The sequence below is a fragment of the Mycteria americana genome, chromosome 25 (assembly GCF_035582795.1).
Source record: "Mycteria americana isolate JAX WOST 10 ecotype Jacksonville Zoo and Gardens chromosome 25, USCA_MyAme_1.0, whole genome shotgun sequence".
In the NCBI taxonomy this organism is placed as follows: domain Eukaryota; kingdom Metazoa; phylum Chordata; class Aves; order Ciconiiformes; family Ciconiidae; genus Mycteria; species Mycteria americana.
The window spans coordinates 108,558-131,736 of NC_134389.1; the positions used below are offsets into that span (position 1 = coordinate 108,558).

A 23,179-nucleotide genomic window follows, 5' to 3' on the forward strand; every position below is an offset into this window, starting at 1 on the left:
GTAGAGAAAGTCATCTAAGTTAAGCTTCTCCAAAACAAGTGCAAAACCATCTACTACTAAAAAAATCTACTTGGGAGACATTTTTAGCTCAAAATGGGAAAATATATCAAGAGGAAATCTGGCCGAGGCCTAGCATTACTCAGTGTTTCATACCAGACTTTCATGATGGCATAAAGACTTTTCTTATTAAATCTGCAGGTGGATCAACTTAGAAGCCAGGATTAGAATTCAAAAGAACCTTGACAAATTGGGAGAAATAGTCTGCAAAAAAATAGGCTGCAATTTAGGCAGGACACATGCCCAGAGCCTACATAAAAACAGCTCATTTCAGAAACACAGATTAGGGAACAAATAGCTTGATAACAGCTCTAAAATAACATGGACGAAGGTGGATACTATACCAATACAACCATGCCACGTTGGAGTGTATAAACTTGCCTATAAGATGGGGTTGAACAAACATCTGGGAGGAATGATCTTGTCCTGGGCCCTTGACTGCTCCCCTGCATAGGAATATTTTTTCTTATTTCTGGTCCACCCTTCCCTTAATGCAGCTTGTGCCCATCACCTCTTGCCTTCTCCATTTTTCCTGGGTATCTTTTTTCAGGGCTTCTTTTTATCCACTACTAGTAATTTTCCTTTGAACAATCCTTTGAATGCATTTACTTATTTTTAATGGCATTATGATGGTCTGAGCAAAGATGTGTTGCATTAACATGTAAATATCCAGCGTATTAATCTCAGCAACAAGGTGGATGCTAGGCATTTCATAAGGATGCTTTCTCCCACAACGATGACAAAGTGTGTTTGTTTCTCTATAATTACAAGCGGGAGTACACCTCCACACTTCACACTTCAGCTCTGCCTGTCTATTTATTGCAGTTTTGGCAAATTCATATGTCACTGAACGGGACCCTCTTGTTTGGTTTCTTGACTTTTTTTTTTTTTGCTCAAATTTGTCTATTTTGCTGTTTTGAGGATTTTTTTTTTTTTTAAGCTTTCTCAAACTTTTGGTCAAGCATTTGTGTCCCTTCTTGCTGCAGCGCTTCATCATTTATCTGATCAAGGATATCGTAGGGAGTCCAAATTAAGCATTCCTCCTAAGCATTAAACCCGCAACCCATTTCAAAGACTTTCTGTGATATTGCAAGAGGCACAAAAGAAGAGGAATCCTTCATCTTTAAGATCCTGGGAATGAATTCCCTAAAACACAGAGGGAAAAGGTGCAGGGGGACTGGGATGCGGTCCAAGTATCATTCGTGGTATCTATGCATCACATTTGGTCCTAGAGTTCATTGTAGTACTAAGGTGCTGACATACTTGTTAGCCTTTAGGGTGTATTAAATATGAAATGCAATACAAAAAAAGTGACTCCGTGCCCTAGAGAGAGAGAATTGTAAGCATTTATGGTTATGGTGGCAGTGCAGGAGGCCTATCCAAGACTACAGGGCCAGCTCTGGGTCTGTTGACAGACCAGTGGCCCCAAGTGCTGAATCCTACCCTCAGCAACAGTTTAAATAGCCTTAATGATTATTTTATTTAAATTGAGCATCCGGTGCATATCGGTGTCTTTAAAGACACCCCGAGCCAATTCTGCAGCTATCATTGAATATTGGTCCTGGCAAATTTTCTCCAGCGCAAACATGAGGAGCCCTGGCAGAGCCTGATACACGTGGTGAGGACTCAGTTTCCTACAGGCCCTTGTCTCCTTACAGATCTCCTTGCGGTGACTTTGTCCTGTGATGCTAAATTTGGGGCGCTGGATCCCAGGGCATCAAGTGAGGCCAAGAACAACAAACAGCCATAAGGCCTGCAGGATCTCTTTTAGAGTTAGGATGCAGCCCAAGGACACAGGAGCTGGTGCAGGGCTGCACAGACAGCTTTAGATTTGACTATCCTAAACAATACTGCACCAATGAAAAATACTGCCACTCCCAATTATCTCCTTTTCTTGTGAATATGTTGAGCGCTGCCAGCTCCAGCACAGATCTTCACACCACTCGACACTCAATTCCCCTTCCCCATGAAAACCAAATACTTATTCTAGTCTTTGGTCCCCATCCTTTAACATGCTGTTAGTTCCTGCAAGTACTATCCCTTAATCTGTGACGGCTAAATTTCCTTTACAGCTGTCATAGAAGGGCTTTTCCCCACACTTTTTGTAAATCCAAATATCCACTATCACCTGGACCCTGTTAGTCAAATAGCTACTAATACCTTCTAGGACACTGCAGAAGCACATCAGGTAAAATCCCTGCCAACACCGCAACTGCCCATGTCTTAAGGCTAGTGATGTTTTCTGGCCACTTTTTCCTTTTTGCCTTATATATGAGTTCAGGCAGCTGGAACTGCTCTGACGAATCTTTCTGCAAGCTTTCAAATCCATCTGTTCCTGATACTCTGTGCTTCCCTTCATATCAGAGCCTCCAGAGTTGGTATTTAACACTCGTTAGCTTTTCCCGATTCCATTTTTATGTAAATACACATTTATCATGTCTGCCCGAGGACAAAGTATTTGTGGTTTCCAATTTCCCAGTGCTACCTTAATGCTTGTGCACACAGCGTTTAAATGCTGTGACCCTTCCATTGGGAAGACAGCAGAGGTTTTGAGAGGGGTCTAAAGCCAATTATTTTATTTACTGTATACTGAAGGGTAATGAGTTGGTTAAACTTGCCATTTGTGCTGCTCTAATTCCTTGGTTGCATGTCCAGCAGTGGCAGGCACGGAGAGGGTCTCCATTCAGCAGCAGATCTCTATGGAGCTACTTGGGAAAGAGGCAGGTGAGAGGATCACTCACAGGATAAGTGAGGTGAGAAGAGTCAGCAGCCAAAGATACACGTGGGCTGGGACTTGGGCACAGACCTGGGTTTGCCTATTAATCCTAGCAAAGGGTTTACTAAGCTTGCAGGGAGAAAAAACTTGATCCAGGAAAGCCTGAGACTCTCAGCTGGATTCCCAAGTTCCAGACTCCAGGCTTATTGCTTCCCAAGAAGATTACAGCAGAGAAAACAGCCAAGGAGCTGACCAGACCAAAACATGAGGAGTGGCCATGCACGATGCACAAGAGAAACTGAGGTAGGCTTGCCAGAAGGACTGATGTGAGCACCAGCCAGGGAGCATCACATCATCAGCATGGATGGACACCACATTCTGCCTGTGTGGAGGGTTGGAAAACTTCTCAGTCTTCAAAAGATCATTGTGAGACCAAAGACCTGTTTTCTCCTCCACAAAAGATGCCACAAAACTATTGCAAGTTCCCTTTAGACTGATCTAGTGACCCAGATTTCCTTGCAAATATTGCTTTCAGTAAGGAGGTCACACCCTGCTTCACAGGAAAGGAAGAACAAACCCGGGGTCAGCTTCCCACCTTTCAGGATGGGCAGAAATGTGACTCTCTTACAGGAAGAAATCTTGGAGATAACCGAGAGCTCCTGTCCTGACCGAAGGCAAAAACCTGTGCAGACTGCCTGGGTCTGCTAGTATGAGAGTCGGCCAAGGCAGATCTATGGGTGGAAGTGAGGAAGTGAGAACAGAGCCAGGAGGTTCAGCAGATGGGAAAAAAGGTAATTCTGTGCCAATATTTAGAAAGGTAAATGAGAAGACTTGGGTAATTACAGGCCTGTCAGTCGGACAGGGAATAGCTGCCTGTTCTACGGGAGTTCACAGAAAATAGACTTTATCAGCATAACCTGTTATCTTGATGGAATGATGATTCTGGGCGATAAAGGTAAATTAATAATTTAATGATAATTAAATGTGAAGAGCATTTCATTTGGTCCCATATGACTTTATGACCGTGAAACTCAAATGGTAAAATCAACATCGCCCCTATAAAATGGACTGAAAGCATCACAACCCACAGGTCTTAACCTGCACTGAAAATGTGCCACCACCAGGAGGTCTCCAAAGCATCCTGCAAAACACAGCTCTCGGACGGATACGAACAATTAAAACAGATGCAATCCTAAATCCCATCTGCAAGATTTGTCTCACCTTATCATGGATATACCCCGTGCCAGCATCGCCATCTCAGCTGCCACCTCAGACTCCATTTAGAAAGAGATCACATTCAGCCAGGGAGAGCCAATTGAGGGGTTCAGCTCAAATTTGGGCACCTACAAGGGAGCAGGATGTACAGCTTCCTACCACCATCAATGGAACTGGATTCAGCTGCGTACGTGTTGACTCATAGTGCTGCTTTGGATGCCTTGGGGTATCCTAGACATCCACACAAGTGTGGAGAGATCAAACACAGGGTCTACAGGAGGCTCACGTCCAGGTGGGGCACCCTGGGGAATCTAAGATAGTACTTAGAGATTGGTATTAAGGTAACCAAACCAAGCCCTGGAGCTCTAGTTGGCAAGGTCTGGAGAGAGATTCAAGTGAAGCCAGTGTCTGCTCTGGCAACCAGAATACGGATTCAGTTGCCCACACAGACGTCTGGTGCCATTTGAGATGCCCTGGAGACCCAGCTTTTCCTCCAGCTGTCATTCCAAAAGGGCATGGGACTGCAGTACATCCTGTGTCACAACTTCTGTCCCTGGGATGACTTCTTATCTACTCCAGAACCTCTCACATCCCTGGACATCTCTGTCTGGGCAAGTAAACTCCACCTCACCGCATACAGACATCCCACACCAGCTTACTGGGAGCTGCACCAGCGTAGCTTTGAAGTGTCTTCTTGTGTCAGCTCCACAAGCAGTGAGTTGCAGGGGCCTGTGAGAATGTGATATGCAGCTGCTGCTTCCAGCAGTGCAACCAGGTACCTCTTGTCTTGCAGGCTCTGAGTTTTACAGGAAAAAACAGTTGCCAACAGCCCTGCAGTGTCATCTAGCAGAGCCAGCCATGGGTTGCTCCACCTGTATACATCAGTACGCAGGGCTGGATTGATGCTGGAACATGCAGCACTGCACACTACCCATCAGCACAATGGCATCCATGTCTGGGCCAGGCATGTTTTCAGCAGGGATTGAACAAGCTGCACAGTTACCTGCAGGTATGTTCACATGGCATGATGCAGCACCAGATGGATGTTCATATCTCCTGTAGGCAGAAAGAGGCCTGCAGGTATCCCATTTCCTGGGCAGATATTCAAAGCTCTGGGACATTGCACACATTTATCTCAGCTTCCTGTTGCTGTGATTAGGCATGCTCCTAGGGAATCCAGCTTTTCAGGGCACAGGGACTCCAGGCAGCCTTTTTTCTGTTTCCCAGATGGCCTCAGGGAAGAAGTGGTCAGCTCACACAAGCTCCTCCAGACATGCTCAGTAATTAATGCAGTTACAGGCACCGGTGGAAGTTTAGTCTCCTGAAAGTCAAGGTGCCAGGAAATACAGCCAGATGAAACTCCAGGATCATGCAATTGCAGGCAGTGGGTAATTCACATGGAGACATCAACAAAGGGACTAACACTTAGCCAGATGAGACCCTGTCCTGGCTTCTCAGCAAGTCCAGGGACAGCAAAGAAAACACAAGGGCATCGCTGCTAGCGCAAGCAGATGCTAGATTACCACACCATCCCCTGCCCAGGTTCCTGCTGTGGTCTTCAAAAGCTGTTGGTTGATGGCAGATGAATGACAAATCCAATGGCCACCGGCAAAGCTCTCCCCCTCCAGAGTCTACCCCAAGAGCTGCACCCAGCACTCACCAGCTGACCCTCCTGTGGGATATGCCTCATTTCTGTCATAACTCCTACACAACCATGCAATAAGGCATTCAGCAAGGAAGGTGGTGGCACCAGGAACAGGAGTAAATACCTGCCCTCTAGCTTGGCTGCTAGCTCAGACCTCAAGTTAAAATGATGGTAGTAACTGCAAACAATCTCAGATAATAAGCAATGAACCTGTTATCCCTTGTAACGGGATACCATTGATACGTTTTCTAACATGGACCTCTTTCCCAATGCAGAGGCCGGAAAGAGCAGTAGATTTAGCGAGAATATAATGGGCTTGAAAGGTATTTGTCAGTGCTGGTTTCTCAGGTCAGCCTAAGTGCCTGTGCTTGAGAATTAATTTGTAAATAGGAGGTTTATAAATGAGAAGTTCATCATCAACGCACACACACACTTCAGGAGCTCACCGAGGGTTATACAGGTGCAATCTGGATCCCTATTAAGCTTTGGGCATTGGGTCTCTTACCTCTTACAGGAGGGAAGGGAAGAATAAAATCTCAATTTCTAGTTAGTCACAGAGATTTGATCAACACATTTCTGTTAATTATCTGTATAGTGCAAATTGCATGAAATCCAAAGAGAAGCAGAGAAGATGTTATAGACTACGGGTGCCAAGAGCCTCAATCCCACACTTGGTCTCTATGCTGCTTTTGGGAAAAGGAGCATTTTTGTTTCTTTTTGCAGCACCTGATATAATAAAGTCCCAGCATAATATAAACAGGGTTCACTGGTGCTGCTGCTGTGCAGATACTAAATAGTCATAAGCAAGTGTGAGAGAACAGTCACATATCCTTACCTGGCGGGGTCAGACTTTGCATACTGTGCTTGCAAGTATACATACTGCATGCTGCGGTTAGTGTAGTTTCAGCAGGGTAATTTTTCACACATCTGCAACAGAACAACAGTGCAGTTAATACACAAGATCCTGTGCAAGTGCCAGCATCAGCAATTTAACTGCAGCACCTTGACTCCATCACCACAGGGCAAGGAAGACAGGCTGACTGAGTTCCTCCCTTGAGGCAGGTCCTACTGCCTTCCCCAACCTTATCCTCAATTATCAAATTTCCACGTTTTTCTCCTCTACCACATGGCAGCTCTTGTCTGGATGTGTCCCTAGCTACTCTGTCCATCTGCTCTAATGCAACAGAATAACGTCCCTCATGGGCCTTGAGTAACTGGGGGCAGGTAAGAGTTAAAACCCTATTTTATCCATGCATTAGGACCTGTCCAAAGAAAGCTGTGCCCCACTCTCTGTGGCCATGGCTCAAAGAGCAGCACAAGAAGGCACAGGCTCTATTACACACTTCTGCTCTAACAATATCTGCTATCTCTGTACTCCTCAGCAGTACTCAGGGCAGAGTAGGGTTGGCACGCCAGTCCCTTTTCACATTCCCAAAACCCTAGGTAAATCCAGCTGCAGCCAAATCACCATCCCCCAAAAGTTTTTTTGCTCAGATTCATGCAGACAGGAATTGGGGAGGGGGTGACCAGGGCTCTGCTGGTGCATGATGAAGTAGTGCTGCTGTGAATGAGGCTGGACACATTACTCACCCGCACTCTTACATGCAGTCCTGTTTCCTTCATAGCTGCTCCCTTCCTGCCTCAAGCCCCTCCACAGACAGTCTTATGTCCAAAATGAAGCCCCATCCTCCAATGTTTGAACAGAAGAAGAACACATCCACCTGTGAAGGCATCACATTTGCAACAAGTTAGGCCTTCACTTTGCCACAAATTGGGCAAAACCCCCCATTTTGCCATCACACCTGCTTTGAGGATTTGTTTCTCAGTCTGGGAATTAAACATAGCAGAAGTTTTTTTAAAAGCTCTCCTTGCTCCATCAGAAGTGCCACTTGCACCATGTTTCCAAGCAGGAACAGACAATCTCTTGTTGGGAGAGTAAATTTGAGTGTAATATGTCCTTGTGCATGATGGAGCCACCAACCCTTCTCCACAACCACCTGCTTTCAGTTGAGAGGCACCAGACCCAGCTTGCCCACTACTGCTAACCCTTACAGTGCCCAGGCCCCTGCCTGCGAGGACCCACTAGTCCTGATCCATAAAACCTGATTACTGTCAATCCCACAGATGCTCATTGCCTAGCGCAGTCTATTAATACATTTCTCCCAAATGCTCTCACAGGTCCATGCTCCCCTGTAGCTGCATTTTTTGCACTGACAACAGCTATACCCCTGCTCTGTACGTCTGAACCAAGCGTACCTCTCACCCACCGCTTCCCCTGCACCTTCAGGAGAAGGTAGAAGCCGTCTCTGGAAGAGCAAATTGGTGGGATAAGCTGCTGTTAGCTGAGCCCACTGAGCTCCTCTACTTATTCCAAGTGAACTGCTCACTTTGAAGGGATAAACAGTCTGATTAAACTAACAGCTCTTCCTTCCTCGCAGTGATTCTCTTTGAAGGATATAGGCATAGCCAGAGCAAGCGCAATCTCTAGCAACAAATCCACTGCTGACTCCTCCTGGGAGAGAGCCCTCTGTGCAGAACGGGAGGAGGAGAGCCAGAGTGGCAAAGCTGGTGGAGCTTTGCTTTATATCAAGTAATCTCGTTATTGCAATTTCAGAGCTAAATGCTAAATAGGCAGGACTGCTGGGCAGTGCAGCAGGAAGCAGGCCTGGGTCACTGGGTAATTTAGCTGATATAAACAATAACCTGTGCCTGGACGGTCAGCGTCTGCTGCTGGTACAAACCTTCAGCATCACTCAGAGTACCAGTGGACCTGTGCAACGCAGGCAGACAGTCCTGTCGTCTAAGGCTGTATCCAGAAGTCCTGGGAGGGCTGATACAGGAGAACTAGGAAAGATTAACAGCTAATTCATGTCGATCAGTACAGGTGTACTAACAGGCCTTATCAAATGAGTAAGGAAACTCAGTGTGTCTGTTCTTGGTCTAACACTCTCCTGTGTTCATCCCTGATGCAGAAGGGGAACAGTGGTGGGGAGGGCAGAGCAGATACTGAGAGTGACTCACATGGTGGCCTGGCATAAACTTGAAGCATCTTTATACAACCTGACAAGACATAGAAACAACGAGGGTGATTTGCATTTTCCAAGGAGAGTCAGTGCTCTCCAGCCAGCTCCCGGGCACAGCAGAGTCTCACGTGGTCCTGCAGAGAAGGAAGAACCCCAGATGGGTATAACCTCTGTCGCAGCGGCCAGACTGGGCCTATGTGTTGGTATTAGTGTCTGTTCCCTTGTTTTTCTAGGTTTGAATACAGCATATAAGGGATGACCATCCATCCCAGACTTCTTTCAAGGCAGGATCACACCCAAAACACCACTGCTGCATTACCAGGCACAAGAGATTCCTTTGATAATGCGTCAAAACTCCTTGATGCTTGCAGCTCAGATTGGAGGAACCACTCCTGCCTTCTCTCTCAATTTGCAGCATTTCTGAGTATCCTCCTGCCAGTGAAATGCTCAGCGGTTGCAGTGTCCTGGGTGGGTCTGTCTCACTTGACCCCACTCCTTCCCAGGCCCTGAGCCTGCCTCCTGGGACAGGACTTCAGGATAACCAAGGGATCAAGCCCAGCCAGCATGGGTTCAGGAAAGGCAGGTCCTGCTTGACCAACCTGATCTCCTTCTACGACAAGGTGACCCGCCTAGTGGATGAGGGAAAGGCTGTGGATGTTGTCTATCTGGACTTCAGTAAAGCCTTTGACACGGTTTCTCACAGCATTCTCCTGGAGAAACTGGCTGCTCATGGCTTGGACGGGTGTACTCTTCGCTGGGTAAAGAACTGGCTGGATGGCTGGGCCCAAAGAGCGGTGGTGAATGGAGTTTACTCCAGTTGGCGGCCGGTCACAAGCGGTGTTCCCCAGGGCTCTGTGTGGGGCCAGTTCTGTTTAGTATCTTTATCAATGATCTGGATGAGGGGATCGAGTGCACCCTCAGTAAGTTTGCAGATGACACCAAGTTGTGCGGGAGTGTTGATCTGCTTGAGGGGAGGAAAGCTCTGCAGAGGGATCTGGACAGGCTGGATCGATGGGCCGAGGTCAATTGTATGAGGTTTAACAAGGCCAAGTGCTGGGTCCTGCACTTGGGCCACAGCAACCCCATGCAACGCTACAGGCTTGGGGAAGAGTGGCTGGAAAGCTGCCAGGCAGAAAAGGACCTGGGCGTGTTGGTTGACAGCCGCCTGAATATGAGCCAGCAGCGTGCCCAGGTGGCCAAGAAAGCCAATGGCATCCTGGCTTGTATCAGAAATAGCGTGGCCAGCAGGACTAGGGCAGTGATCGTGCCCCTGTACTCGGCACTGGTGAGGCCGCACCTCGAATGCTGTGTTCAGTTTTGGGCCCCTCGCTACAAGGGAGACACTGAGGGGCTGGAGCGTGTCCAGAGAAGGGCAACGAAGCTGGGGAAGGGTCTGGAGCAGAAGTCTTATGAGGAGCGGCTGAGGGAACTGGAGTTGTTTAGCCTGGAGAAAAGGAGGCTGAGGGGAGACCTCATCGCTCTCTCCAACTGCCTGAAAGGAGGTTGTAGAGAGGTGGGGGTCGGTCTCTTCTCCCAGGTAACAAGTGATAGGACGAGAGGAAATGGCCTCAAGTTGCGCCAGGGGAGGTTTAGACTGGATATTAGGAAATTTTACTTCACTGAAAGGGTTATCAAGCATTGGAACAGGCTGCCCAGGGAAGTGGTTGAGTCGCCATCCCTGGAGGTATTTAAAAGATGTTTGGTTGAGGTGCTTAGGGACATGGTGTAGTGGTGGTCTTGGTAGTGTTAGGTTAACGGTTGGACTCGATGATCTTAAAGGTCTTTTCCAACCTATACGATTCTGTGATTCTGTGATGCTGTGACTTTGCAGCCAGTTTGCTCTGAGCAGTCTCCGTCCATTCTGCTCCGCACACCTCTCATTCAGCTGCACTGGCTCCTTCGTGGAGCTCAGCACCTGCCACACTCACCAATTTCACACTGACATGGTGCACTGTCTGTGCTCCACATCTTTATTTCCAGACAGATTAACCAGTCTTTTCTGGACAGCTACACATTACATTGTTTTGTGCTGCGTTCCTGCACTGTTCAGTGCAGTTTGTATCTTCATCATTCAGTGTACAGCCTCAGGGCTTGTTTACTACACATCAAACCCTGCTCTGAATAGGGAATCTTTTGCTTCCTCTTGCACTTATCTGCTGCGCTCATCACCCAGAGAAGTAAGTCTCAGAAATATCAGGGAGCTCATGAATTCTCACAGTGCTCTATGACATGAGGAGATACATTCTTCCCCTTCAAACTGGCTCCCAGACATGACTCTCAAAGGCAGTCCTTGGACATCCAGCAGCACCGAACTTTGCTCAGCACTCACACTGCTAATGCAGCTGTGGCCCTGCCCAGGTAGACCCCCTTCACTCACTACATGATGCTTTGAGTGCAGCAGGTGTTCTCAGAAGAAAACCAAGCTGTCCAGGAAATCAGAGCATGAATAGTACAGTTTGTTTGCCACAGGCAAGGATGAAGTTATCTTATTTCTGGTATTTCCTAAGATCTCAGTTCTTGTCTTAACCCTCTCAAGGTGCTCATAACAGGGTAAGGTTCTTATCAGATATCTCAGCTTTCAAAAACAAGAGCTGCTGTACTCTCCACTGAAGTGCGCCAATACAATAATCACAAAAATATTTTGGTCAGTGTGGACCCTGGAGGTCTCTCATCCAACCACTGAGCAGAGCAGAGCTGACCTCCTAGCTGAATTACATCACTCAAGGTCTTGTGCAGTCAGGTGTGGAATACCTCCTAAGATGGAGATCCCACCACCTCTTTGTCCCCTGTCTACCACCCTAACGGGGAAGACCGTTCCTCCAAGACCAACGAGAAGTTCTGCTGTTCCAAATTGTGACCGTTACCTGTTGTCTTTCAAGAGTCTGGCTTCCTCTCTATGACCATCCATTAGGTAGCAGAAGACAGCAATTAGATCCCCCTTCACTTTTGCATACCCTCTCCTCATTCGCTGTATGCTTAAACCCGCAACCATCTTTGTGGCCCTCCTCTGGACTTGCACCAGTATGTTGATCTATCTCTTGAACTGGGGAGTCCAAAATGGGACACTAGATGTGGCCTCACCAGTGCTGGAGTAGAGGGACGCAGGGTCCCAAAAGGAAGCCACTAGTAGCTGGACTTCATACTGCTGACTGCAACTCTTTGAGTTGGTGGTCCAGCCAGTTTTCCACTGGAGTCATCTGTATCTTGTGAATTGAGAGACCACGTTAAACACCTTGCTAAAGCCAAGGTATGCAATATCCATTGCTCTCATCTGTTGTCTCCTCACACAAGGCAATCAAATTGGTCAGGCACAATTTGCTGCTGGTAACTCCACGCTGGAGAAAGGTCAGGTCTTCCTCAAGCAGAACAGGGTTACAAGTCATCAGCACCCTGAAGTCATTGCCAAGAAGAGTCTGCCATTCGCGGTAGTGATTTCTTCCTTCTCAGTCTTGCGCACGCCTGGATTCATTTTCATGTGTTTTGCTAACACTGCCTTCTCGCTGGTTCCCAGCTGAAGTTTGGAAGTTGCCCAGTAGCCTCCTCCAGCTTTACTTAACATAAAGGGCTGTTGTTTGCTACACAGCAATGCCTGGGTTCACCAGGCCTTTAGCACATATCACAGAGCTCAAGCTATGACAAGTCAGGCAATACTTACTGACCAACAGGCAACTGTTAAATGCAGCTAAAACCAGCTGAAGCCCAAACAAGACCTGAGACTCCACGCTGTCTGGTCAATGCAAACCCCCTGGCCTTCTGCAATAAAGACAATAGGAATATTATTGGGAAACTAATAAAATCCAATGCTCCGAGTTTGGTCCCTGACTGTGGAAGTGCTGTAGCTGCTTACCAGGACTGAAAGCCCTGCCCACCCACAAGGCCAAATGACATATTTGCTCTGCAGTCTTACAGTTGCTTTGCAGTGCTCCATGTGACAGTCCAGAGATGTCCCTAGGTGTGCGCTATGCTCCATCATCATTCACTTGTCCATGGGGTCAAGTAGCTCAGTAGGGTCAGTTCAGTGTGGACTTCTTTCTTATTGCAGGTTTTCCTGGCCTGAAACTGAGAAAAAAAATGGTTCTACAACTAATAATAGAAGCTGTGAAGAGTTAAAATGTCCCAGGAGGAGAAGAAGCTTTGATTCATTTTTCCACATAAAAAGTTTCTAATTATACTGAGTGTTATCTCTGTGCTAGAGCGGATTCATAACTCTGCCTTTGTCCTTGATGTGTTCAGCAGCAATGGCTAGATTTCGGACAGTGCAGGGATGACAGTTTAGAAAAGAAAAGCAGTTACCAGGCATTCTTCAAGGAGGAGGGGCCCTCATCCGAAGCCTCAGGAGCTCCAGAGAAAGGTATTGAGTAAAAGCACAATCTTTGATGAACATACCCTGACATGCATAGCTATAGCCATGGACCAGATGACTTCCCGAGGTCCCTGCCCTCCTGAATTATCCCAGGAATATCTGATCTCAAGCAGAAGGGTCCATCCCCAGGAGCTCCCGGTGCTGGGCTAGCACACTTGCACAGCAAGGATTAATGTACAAATGGGAACCTTGTCTTTTCACCATCATCAGAGTCAATAGCAGGCCTATACACTCCAGCTTGGCACTGCATCCCAAACTCCCAGGCATCTCCTGAGAGCTCGCGCAACGGGAGAATGTGCAGGCACTTCTGTTAGGACAAACCAGTCAGCCAAGCACTTAAGCAGCACTCAAAATCTCCTTACGTAACTTCCGAAACAAAGGCTGCCCATGCAGCCTTTCTACTTAGGCAATCAAACACGCTCCCTCTTGCTCCCTCCCACATAGAGGGTATGTTATCATGACAGGTTTCTGCATCATATTTCCACCTCAGGTTTCTGTAGAGCACGCAGGCACACACATGCACACACACATACACTCTCTCCTTTATTTTTATACAATGCCTGATTTGTAGTTCAACGCAGAATGTAGCGGTTATGAGATACGATTTAAAATGCAAGTTATACATAGCTCAGGCAGTAATAATACCAACATTAACGATGACCAAACCTGCTGCCATAGGCCACATAGACTGCGGGGACCGCAATACGAAATAAAAGCTCTTGCACTCAGCGGTGTCAGAGAATGAGCCACTAGAGAGTCCAGTCCTTTCCCCAGACCCTGCACCCCTCGCAGTCTGCCAGGTGGTAGCAAGCTGTAAAGGCTGATTCATACCATGAGCTTCAGAGAGCATCTTCCCAGGAAGAAAGCAGTGAGCAATGGCGATACGGACAAAGATGGAGAGTGAGCAAATGCTGTAGGCACCGGTGCTCGAGCAGGGCAAATATCTGAGGCCAGAAAAGCCACTGCTGTGAATGAAAGAGTTGGTCCTGCGCTGCCCTGTGAATAGTGGTGGACAGGCCGCCAAGCCATTCCCCTGTGGGGAACTGGCACAGATGAAAAATAAGTGGCAAAAAGTAGTGATTTTGCAGTAGGAGTAATTTCTCAGACCACATCACCTTACGACCACAAAACCACTTGTGCCAGCTTCTGAGGACAGCAGTTCTGCAGGGTCGGAAGGAAGGGCAGGGAGGGGCAGAGACTCCTGCTTGCAGGGACACATCACAAAGCAGTAAAATCTACAAAGTAAATGCCGTTCCTGATGTACTTCCTCCTCTCTGTGTCCTCTCTCTTCGCTTTCAGCCTCTCTCCATAGCAATGCCCACAGAGGAGTGATGGGTTATTCCAGCAAAATCCCAGACAAGGCCATTACACTACCAGCAGAGAGCTGCTGCTAGCACAGCAAAGGAGCCATCTCAAACACCGTGCGCCGTGGTGAAAAGGCTTTTTCTTGCTGGCTGTTGTTGCGTACACAGGGTAAGGCTGCAGGTAACGGCCTACCATCCGGGGACATGCTTGGCAAACCTATTCAAGGAAAATTTTGCAGTGTGAATTTATCCAAAGAGAGAAGCCAAATGTGGGAGTCGGAGAACATACCACTCAAATGCACACGCACGCACACTTGCTGCCTACATGGCTGATTTCAGCTCTGGATAAGGGCCAAATCCCCATCAGTGCTGTGAGATCCCAGAAGACCAGAGCGAGGATGCTGCTCAGGGCTGAACAGGTAAGGCTTTCCCTCCAGCACAGAGCAGCTCATACTGAAACACAGTACAGAAAACTGCTGTAGCTCTCCCAAACGATTTTATTTTCCCACAGAAGGTTAACGTCTAAAAAGGTAGTTTTAAAATCAACTTTCAAAAAGCAAGAATCCAAAGTTTTAGTCATTGATAAATGTTTTGGTTCTAGCTTTCCAACTGTGTCTGCTCCTACGAGAAAACGTTTGTCCTCATCTTGGGGTCAGAGTATTTTGTTAAAAGCACAGTATTTCAAGCAAATCTTGCTTTTCCTCTGTGAGAGTGGCTGAGCGGTCCCATGACAGAAATACTTGCAGGTTCTTTGGCATGAAAGGAGAAGTGGCTTTCCAGGGCAGTGCTGCAGCAGCTGCAGAGATCCCCTTTCTCAGGCTGCCACCTGCGATGCTGCTCATGACACCCTCCAAGAAGCATGTGCTCTGCCTGATCCTCTGGCTGAAAGCAAACTAAACCAAGCGGCTGTGCCAGCCCTTGTGGTTCTTATGGCTCCAAACTTGGGAGCTCCCCCACGTGTATCAGAGATGTTCAGCTAGCCTAGGGTTCTGTCTCCGGCAGAAGCAAAAGGAGCTGCTCTTTAGGATGCACACAAGCCTGGCCACTCCGCAGGCATCCTCCTTGCTCTTCCCCAGCATCCACGGTTGTTGTATCAGGGATGTTAGAGGGGATGTCCCTGCCTGCTGCCTTCAGTCTCTGCTGACGGACCTGTTGCCTCTGAAGTTTCCTGATCCTTTTTTGACCCTGCTGTTACTGTCTTTCCTCTGCCCCCTAGGTCTGGTTCCAGGTGAGCTTAGATGTTTCCAGGAAGACCTGGGGTGGTCAAGGACAAGGGGGATTTTTCATATGAAGGAGCAGATAAGACATGTTGGGTAGACACAAGAGTAATTAATTACAGGAGAAACAAATTATGTCAGCACTACCACACATGGAAGCACAAAACCCGGCTGTAACGGGAACAGTCCAAGCCTCCTCAGGCCATTTACCTCTATGGCAGATGGGGATTAGCAGCCTTCTAAGCCAGGCTAAGGACTCCACAGTTAAGGGTGTAGTTTGCGCTCATTTATAAGCCAAATTTCACAGCCTATATTTCTCAAAAAAACTCTTTGCGGTTGAATTTCACACACGTTATCTGTGGCCAGAGCAGAATTTTGGCAAAATGTGAGTTGAAAGGAGGAGAGAGGAGGGATGACAGAGAAGAGAGAGGGGAGAGGGGAGAGGGGAGAAAGGAGAGGGGAGAGGGCTTCTATTCCAAGCAAATGTCTTCTCTGCAAACAGCTTGGCATTCAATGCTCTTGGAGAGCAATTCCTGATGGCCAAGGATGAGATCAACCCAAGGCTAAGGGAAAGAGAGCCATCCTAATCCCACCAATTTCAGGACAGCTGGGTATCTGCTAAGTAAAGCCTGCATTCATGATACGAGAGTAAAATTGGGACCACCAGCAGGAGTTACTGATGTGTTCCTGGATACTAGAGCTCCAAAGGAACAAGCTCATCATTTAGCCCCAAGTCCAGGCCTTCATGGACTTCAGCCGGGGATTCCTCAAGCACAGCCCACCCCCTCCCAGCTGGAAGGCCACACATCTTTTAGGAACAAAGACCCTAAATGGCAGAGAAGCCTTCACAGCATCCCAATGGTTAATTTTCTGCACAGCTGATATTTTGCACCCTCTTTATTGCTTGAATCTACGCTTCACTTCAGCCACTTGACCTCACTCAGTCTCTAGCTGGGATTATTCAGTCTTCCACTGTGAGAAATCTTCCACCCTTCCAGTGAACTGCCGATGAAAATCAAATCATTTTTTGGCCTTTTTTGTAAAGCGCTTCAAGCTCTTGGAACTTTCTCTCAAAAGCAGACTTTCTAGCCTCTAAGTTTTACCCGTGGCTGTTTTCTCTGCCATTTCCAAACAGACTTTTTAAACGTGGAAGTACAGTAGCTGGATGCGTATGATAGGGATGAACAAAAAGACAGCTCCTCTTTCTGCTCTTATTCAGGGTTTCCTTGCGTAAATATCCTTCTGTCCTCGGCCACTGGCTCACATCTCAAGCTCATACTTGTCATTTATACTTCAGGATCCTTAACATTTTTCTGTGTCTTCTTCTTCCAAACAATAGTCCCCACCATGTAAATGTGAGTGCCGTTTTTCTGTATGTCATTTTGCAATTACCCATACTAAAATGAACACATCGTGCTCAACAAGTCCAATTCACCAACCAGCCCAGATGACTCTGCACAACTGAGTAGTTGCTACCATTTTCTTTTTTACCATTCCGCTGTTTTTTCTCTATATGATACAGGAGAAAATAGTCCTGCAGCAATCACCCTCCATACCAACGCTTGTGGTCACTGATAATTAGGGCATCAAAACAAGGCAAGAGTAGCTGTACTGCATATGACCAGAAGTCTCTCTGACTTACCAGTCTCCTTCCAGCTGTGGTCTCACAGGAACGGTGAGAATGAGGCAGGCATGTGTGACACCTTTCCCGATACCTTCCCGGTACCTTGAGCCAGACGTGTTTTCCATGTATTTGCAACCCTCAGCTCACCTCTCCTGCATTAACTTGTCCAGTCTCTCCTTGAACCCACGGCCTCTGCAGGTCTCCAGCACTCAGAAGGACTGACTATTTACTCCCACCTTATTTCTGACCTTTCAACCAATTATTTATACTTTCCAGCACTTTTCTTCTTATCCTATGGCTGCTTATTTTCCTGATGGCCTTTGGTGAAGGACCTTGTCGAAAGCATTTTGGGAATCCAAATACAGTCTATTAAATAAATTGCTCTTGTCTGCCACATCAGAGAACTCCGCTGCCTCTTCCCCCGTGAATCATGTACGTCCATTTGCCTACAAATACCATTCTGTGGTATTATGGGGTAAACAAAAATCAACCAGATCTTTTCTGGAGCTCTTTTTCACGTTTTCCATACTTCAGCTTTTAGATGCAAAGACGGTTTGAGAAAGCACTTGCACACCACCATTTCTAATTCAGCAGTCTCATTCTTGGCTTCCTTAAGAAGTCTGAAGCAAGACAACCAGCCCAGATGGTTTATCACTGTCCATTTCATCAATTGAATCCATAATCTCTGCTCCAGGCTTTTCAGTTTTGAACATATCCTCTGATGAGTCCCCACGAAGGTTAATTACAGCATGGGAATCTCCCTGTTTTCTTCTACAGTCAACAATAATGCAAATAATTGCTTCAGCTTCTCTGCAATGGGCTCGTCTTTTCTAATTGCTCCTTTTATACTCTGATCATGTGCTGGCTCTGTCAACTCCTTGGCACACTTCTTGTTTCTGATACATTTGAGGAAAATCTACTCTCTTCTTCTTTAGCTGTTTCTCAGATTCTTTCAGCGTGCCACTTGGGCCAGGAGCTCAGTGACGCATATCCGATACAGGGATGCAGTACTACCATCGTCCTATCTAGGTCCAGCCTTTCTTTCCACAAGGTTTCTCTGGTTTTTACTGGGATGATTAGCCTGCCCACTTCCTTCAGTTTACAACCCTATCTCAAACAACATCACTCAGCTTACGGTGTCCCAGGGATTGCCTGCCTTGCCCAGGTTTCCAATACGCCTGTTGTGTTCACGTCTTCATTTAGGACCTGCCAATCCACTCCCCCGTTTCTAAAGGCTCTTGGAGATCTAGAATATACCTGAATTTTAATCCACTGCATAACTTTCTCCTAGGCTGTGCGACGGAGGCTAACTGTAATCAGACTGTGCAGCAAAGGAACTCAAATGCCCTACAGAAGCTTTAACATAGAGCATTAATACATTTATATATTTTGAACAGCCAAGTTTGTAATCTGGCCAAGAGATACCACTCAGGTTTGCAGGGCAGAACGTATTTTCCACAGAGCAGAACCTGCAGGCATTAATCATGCTAGCAATCTGTAATCTGCTACAATCTACTGTTTCCAGAGCTCCAGCATACAACTTGGGCAGGAGGCAACCTTCGGTCAACAGCTCAGATACAGGGCAGAGCTCCGCACCCAGCACTGCAGGGTGCTTCAGCGCACGTACCGTTTCTCTGCAGTGCAGCTGATACAGTACCATCCTCTGGCAAGACAGCACCCTGGCCACCAGCATCACCAGGACTGGGGCAGTTGGTCATTTAGACCCATAAAAGTGGAGAAGTCTGAGAACATTTGTCCCCAGATAGCTCTCTGTTGTCTTATTTTCTGGTAAGGTTGCTGAGGACCCTGTGTAACCACGCTGCTGGGTACGTAGCCGCTTTAACCATGCAGAAGATGTTACAACAAACAGAGCTGAAAAACCATCTCAAAAACCTACAAACCATCTACAAAAACCATCTCATTTCACAGGAAAGCAAAACCAAGATACAGATTTGCCTGTTCAGTGGCTTGATGTTTGTCTTGTGTCACAGACTCAGTCATTCAGGAAAAAACATGTTGTATTCCTGTTACCTGCCCCTTTGTCACTAGCCTACAGGCATGAGCCCAGGCACTGCAGAGAGGGTTTCCTGCCCTCACACTCAAGGAGTGATTTCATACTCATGTAGGAAATACCACCTTCCCCTTCGGGGGCCAGAGCCAAGAGAAGTTGCGAAACATGGAAAACCAAGCAGAGCAACCAGCATTATCACCAATCCCAATGAGATACAGCGTTGGGGACCAGCTGTGCTGGCAGCAGTGAGCAGAGAGGCCTTCCACATGGACATACTAAGCAACCTTTCTATGTTCCCTCCAGTCCCAAATTCATGTCAATGATTTCGCGTAACTGAATTCGTACCGGTCCTTCACCCATGGACAGGACACACCAGGCTGTTCTGACTAACTCATCACTGGAAATGTAGAAGTCTTCATCCTGGACTGAACTTTCTGGACCGTGATTTTTGCCGTGAACTCATCTAATCCCATTTTGAACACACTCTGCTTTCAACCCTCAGCATCATGTGAAGGGGGATTCATAAAGAGATGTGAATGGATCACATCCATCCATGCACCCACTTCTCACGCAGTGGGAAATGGCAAAACATTTCCTCTCTCTCTCTACCACAGATGTCTGCTACACTCCCTTCAATTCACCCCATCCCAAGCTGGGCACTACCCCATAAGCCATCCTTTATAGAGAAGCCAGCTCTGGCCTCCTTGCCAGAATTTCTGTACCTCCTCCAGTCAGCTCTACTGCCAGCTCCAACAGATACTATCGACACCCTGTACACACCACTCTTTCCTCTGAATTCAGCTTCGCATGTATTGGAATTGAATGTAATCTGCCATTTTATGCAGGAGCATCATGGGACCCTCTTCAGCTTCTTGCATTCAGTCCTAGATTTGGCTCTCCTGAATCATTTTTTCCCTACAAATTTGCCAGCTCGCTATTCAGAGTCTTCTCTGCATCCTCTATGAATGCACTGATCGGCATGAATACCAGCACGGACCTCTGTACGCAGCCACTGGCACCCGCTGCCACTGGCACCCACCGCCACTGTGAAAATGGGCTCAATACTCCTGTAAATAGTTATTAATCTACAGACCTGCCTCTTCACCCCTTGAAAAGTTAGTTTTCTCGCAGGTCACTGATGCAGGAACTCGCTCAAAACACGTGAACCCCGATGTACACGTCTACTAACTGTACATCACCCTGGCCCACCAGCTTGCGCACACCTTCAGGGAGGTTGGACACGCTTCTGCGCTTTGACTTCCTTCTCTAAGGGCCAAATAAAACTCTTCCCCAATATACTGTATTCATTCAAGCATCTAATAAAATTATTCTACATTGTTGTTTCTAACAATTTGAGGCTGTTTGAACACTAACTCTGGTTCCTAAATCAGTCCAGGACTCCTTTCACTCATTGATATCACACTCCTGCATCCCTCGAAGACTGGTTTACGCATTAAAGCACAAGCCCATTAGTAGCTGAATGGCTTCACTACTATGCACCTCCAGCACCATTGGGTGACTGCGGTCGCCCTGGGCAATGTATTGATTTGCTCCAAAACCTCTTTGCCAACACTTCCGTTGAGAGAGTCCCTCAGCCCCGTCTCCCCCTGCACAGCAAATAAAGGAACCTTCCTGGGACGCCGCTGCAGCGAGCAGTAACACAAGGAACTCATTTGCTTCTGCACGATAGCTTTGTTTTCTTCGTGTGTCCTCCCTGCTCCTGATGCGCACACCTCAGGACAGAGCTGCCTGGATGTCTTCCTGAAAATTTGCCTCGAAAAGGACTAACCTCTAAATAGACATAGTGTCAGAATACAAATAAGAACAAAATGTCTCTTGAAACAAGGGAAACTCAGACCGGTGTCCCTGCAGAGTGAATTTGTCCTTCAACCTCAATTCAGCAACTTTGGGTGGCTTCCTGGTTTCTAAAAAACTTGAATCCCTCCTGCAGCTCTGCAAAGGCTCCTTCTTCGCTGTCAAAGCCTGGCTGTCCGTCGGCTCCCCGGTCCCCTCAGTATCTCCTGGTCCCTCGCCACGGATTACACTCTGCCCACTCCAGTTGTCCCTCCGCTCCCGCAGCCCCACCAGCTGCTCCAGATGTCCCCCCCAACCCGCCACGCACCCCCCGAGACCATGCAGTACATCTGTGATAGCAGAGAACAAGGACTATTGACTCAAGACCTCCACACGGCAGCTTTAAATATTCTCCATGGCAGAGCCAAGGATTTTACTCATTTAGCTGTTCCCTTTAATTTCCTTTTAACTGGCTTCCTCTTTTTATGTAATTTAAAGACTTTTTCAAATTCCTGCTGCTGCAGTCAACTTTTTTGGCTCTTCCCCCTCACGTGGATGTTGAATTTACAGTCAGTATAAAAAGAAAGCATATCTTTGATAGTGATATATTGATCCAGGTTCTGTGTATTACTCTGGACTAAATCAAAAGTTACTTCTCCCCTTGTAAGGTCTTTCACCAGTTGCTTCATGGATTGTCATTTATGGTGTCTAAAACTCATTTTCTCCCCCAAACAGAAGCAGCTTATCCAGCCTCAAATTTTGCCCAGTTGTTCAAGGCATTTCCCCGTAATAACAAAAATCTCATTTTCAGTAGCTGAGGATTGCAAAGCTGGATCTATAAAATGTCAATGTTTCATGGATTAAACCAGTTTAACCAACAATTTCTTTCACGTATTACATGCTCAGCTGACTAACTAGTTCCCAGTAACAGAGGAGTTTCTGGAGCTAGTGTTACCTGCCTATAACCAAGCTTTTGAATTCTGCTCTGGAGCTTGAGAGTTACCAAGGAGAAAGTTCTGTTGCATTTGTCTTTTTCTGTTAATTTTTATGCCAGCTTTTCAAAGAACATTTTCTTTTTGACTGGCATTTTGTATTGTTTTGTTTGCAGCTATTTAAATGCATTGTTTTGACATCATGTGCATTTATACTCAACACATCATTAATTGGGATGAATTTCATTCCTTTGCAAAAATAAAATCCTCCAGAATAAATTCCTACACTATTTGCCACATTTTCTACACCAAAGCTACGCAAACCCACTGTTCAAATTGCAATGGAGACTACAGGGGGATCTCAGAGAGGACTCAAAAGCTCTGCTGTACCTGGCCTACCAGTGCTTGGAAAAGCAGTCTGCACAACCCACGAAGAGCAAATTGCCAGCCAGGATTTGGAGTCAGCTCAGAGCTGTGCTGCAAGCCAGGAGCTAATAAATGTCACCGAGCCCGCACAGAGTAGATTAGAAATGGCCATTTGGATTTTGGCCATCAGCCTGTGCAGTGCAGCCATAACACCTCTCCGAATTCCTGCTGAATGTGAATGGACTGTGGGAAAAGTTCATTTGTAATTTAAAAATTACCTGAGTGGGTTAATCTGCTTCGGGAAGTCACTCCAATGGTCAGGACCTTATTCCAAATCCCAGCTGTCCTCTGCCAGCTTCCAGCCACTGAATCCTGCTCCAGTTACTGCTGTCCTCCAGACTGGAAGACCTGTTAACAGAGCAGGATTTTTTGCTGAGACACTTAGGTAGCATGGCTAAGTAAGGCCTTAATGGTCTCAGAAATTCAATAGTTAAAGTAGATAAAGGCTATCTGATACTCCAGTGACCTCCAAGTCTTCTCTGGTCACTGTGTCTCAGAACAGCACCATCCATCATTTGTTCCTCAACAGCTAATGCTACATTCAGCCTTATTAAAGCATCTATTTAGTTCCAGCTTAGCAAATCACCAGCCCCACCCTCCAACTGTTTTGTCGTCTGCACAGTGCATCAGAGACATTTCTGCTTTTTTCTGCTTCGCGGCGGGGCCGGGACCGGGAGCGGTAAAAACATTGAATGTAGCCAGACCACAATACAGGTCATTCTAAGACTCTGCACTTTGAATAAAGTGTGAGGTCTAGAAGTTACAGAAACAAAGGACAGTGCTGGAAAATCTGAGAGTTAGTTGGATAAGGGAGATGTTGAGGGCTTGCTGCAACACAACAGACTATGCAGC

The 23,179-nt window shown here is 46.9% G+C and overlaps 1 long non-coding RNA gene across 1 annotated transcript; it reads right to left on the minus strand.

Moving 5' to 3' along the window:
- Positions 1 to 6,467: 6,467 nt before the first annotated feature.
- Positions 6,468 to 8,492, minus strand: LOC142420637 (uncharacterized). Its single transcript, XR_012778786.1, has 3 exons — positions 8,375 to 8,492; positions 7,224 to 7,354; positions 6,468 to 6,560 (listed from the first exon to the last, which is right to left on the minus strand). It is a non-coding gene; the product is annotated as an uncharacterized LOC142420637 (long non-coding RNA).
- Between the last annotated feature and the right edge of the window lie 14,687 nt (positions 8,493 to 23,179).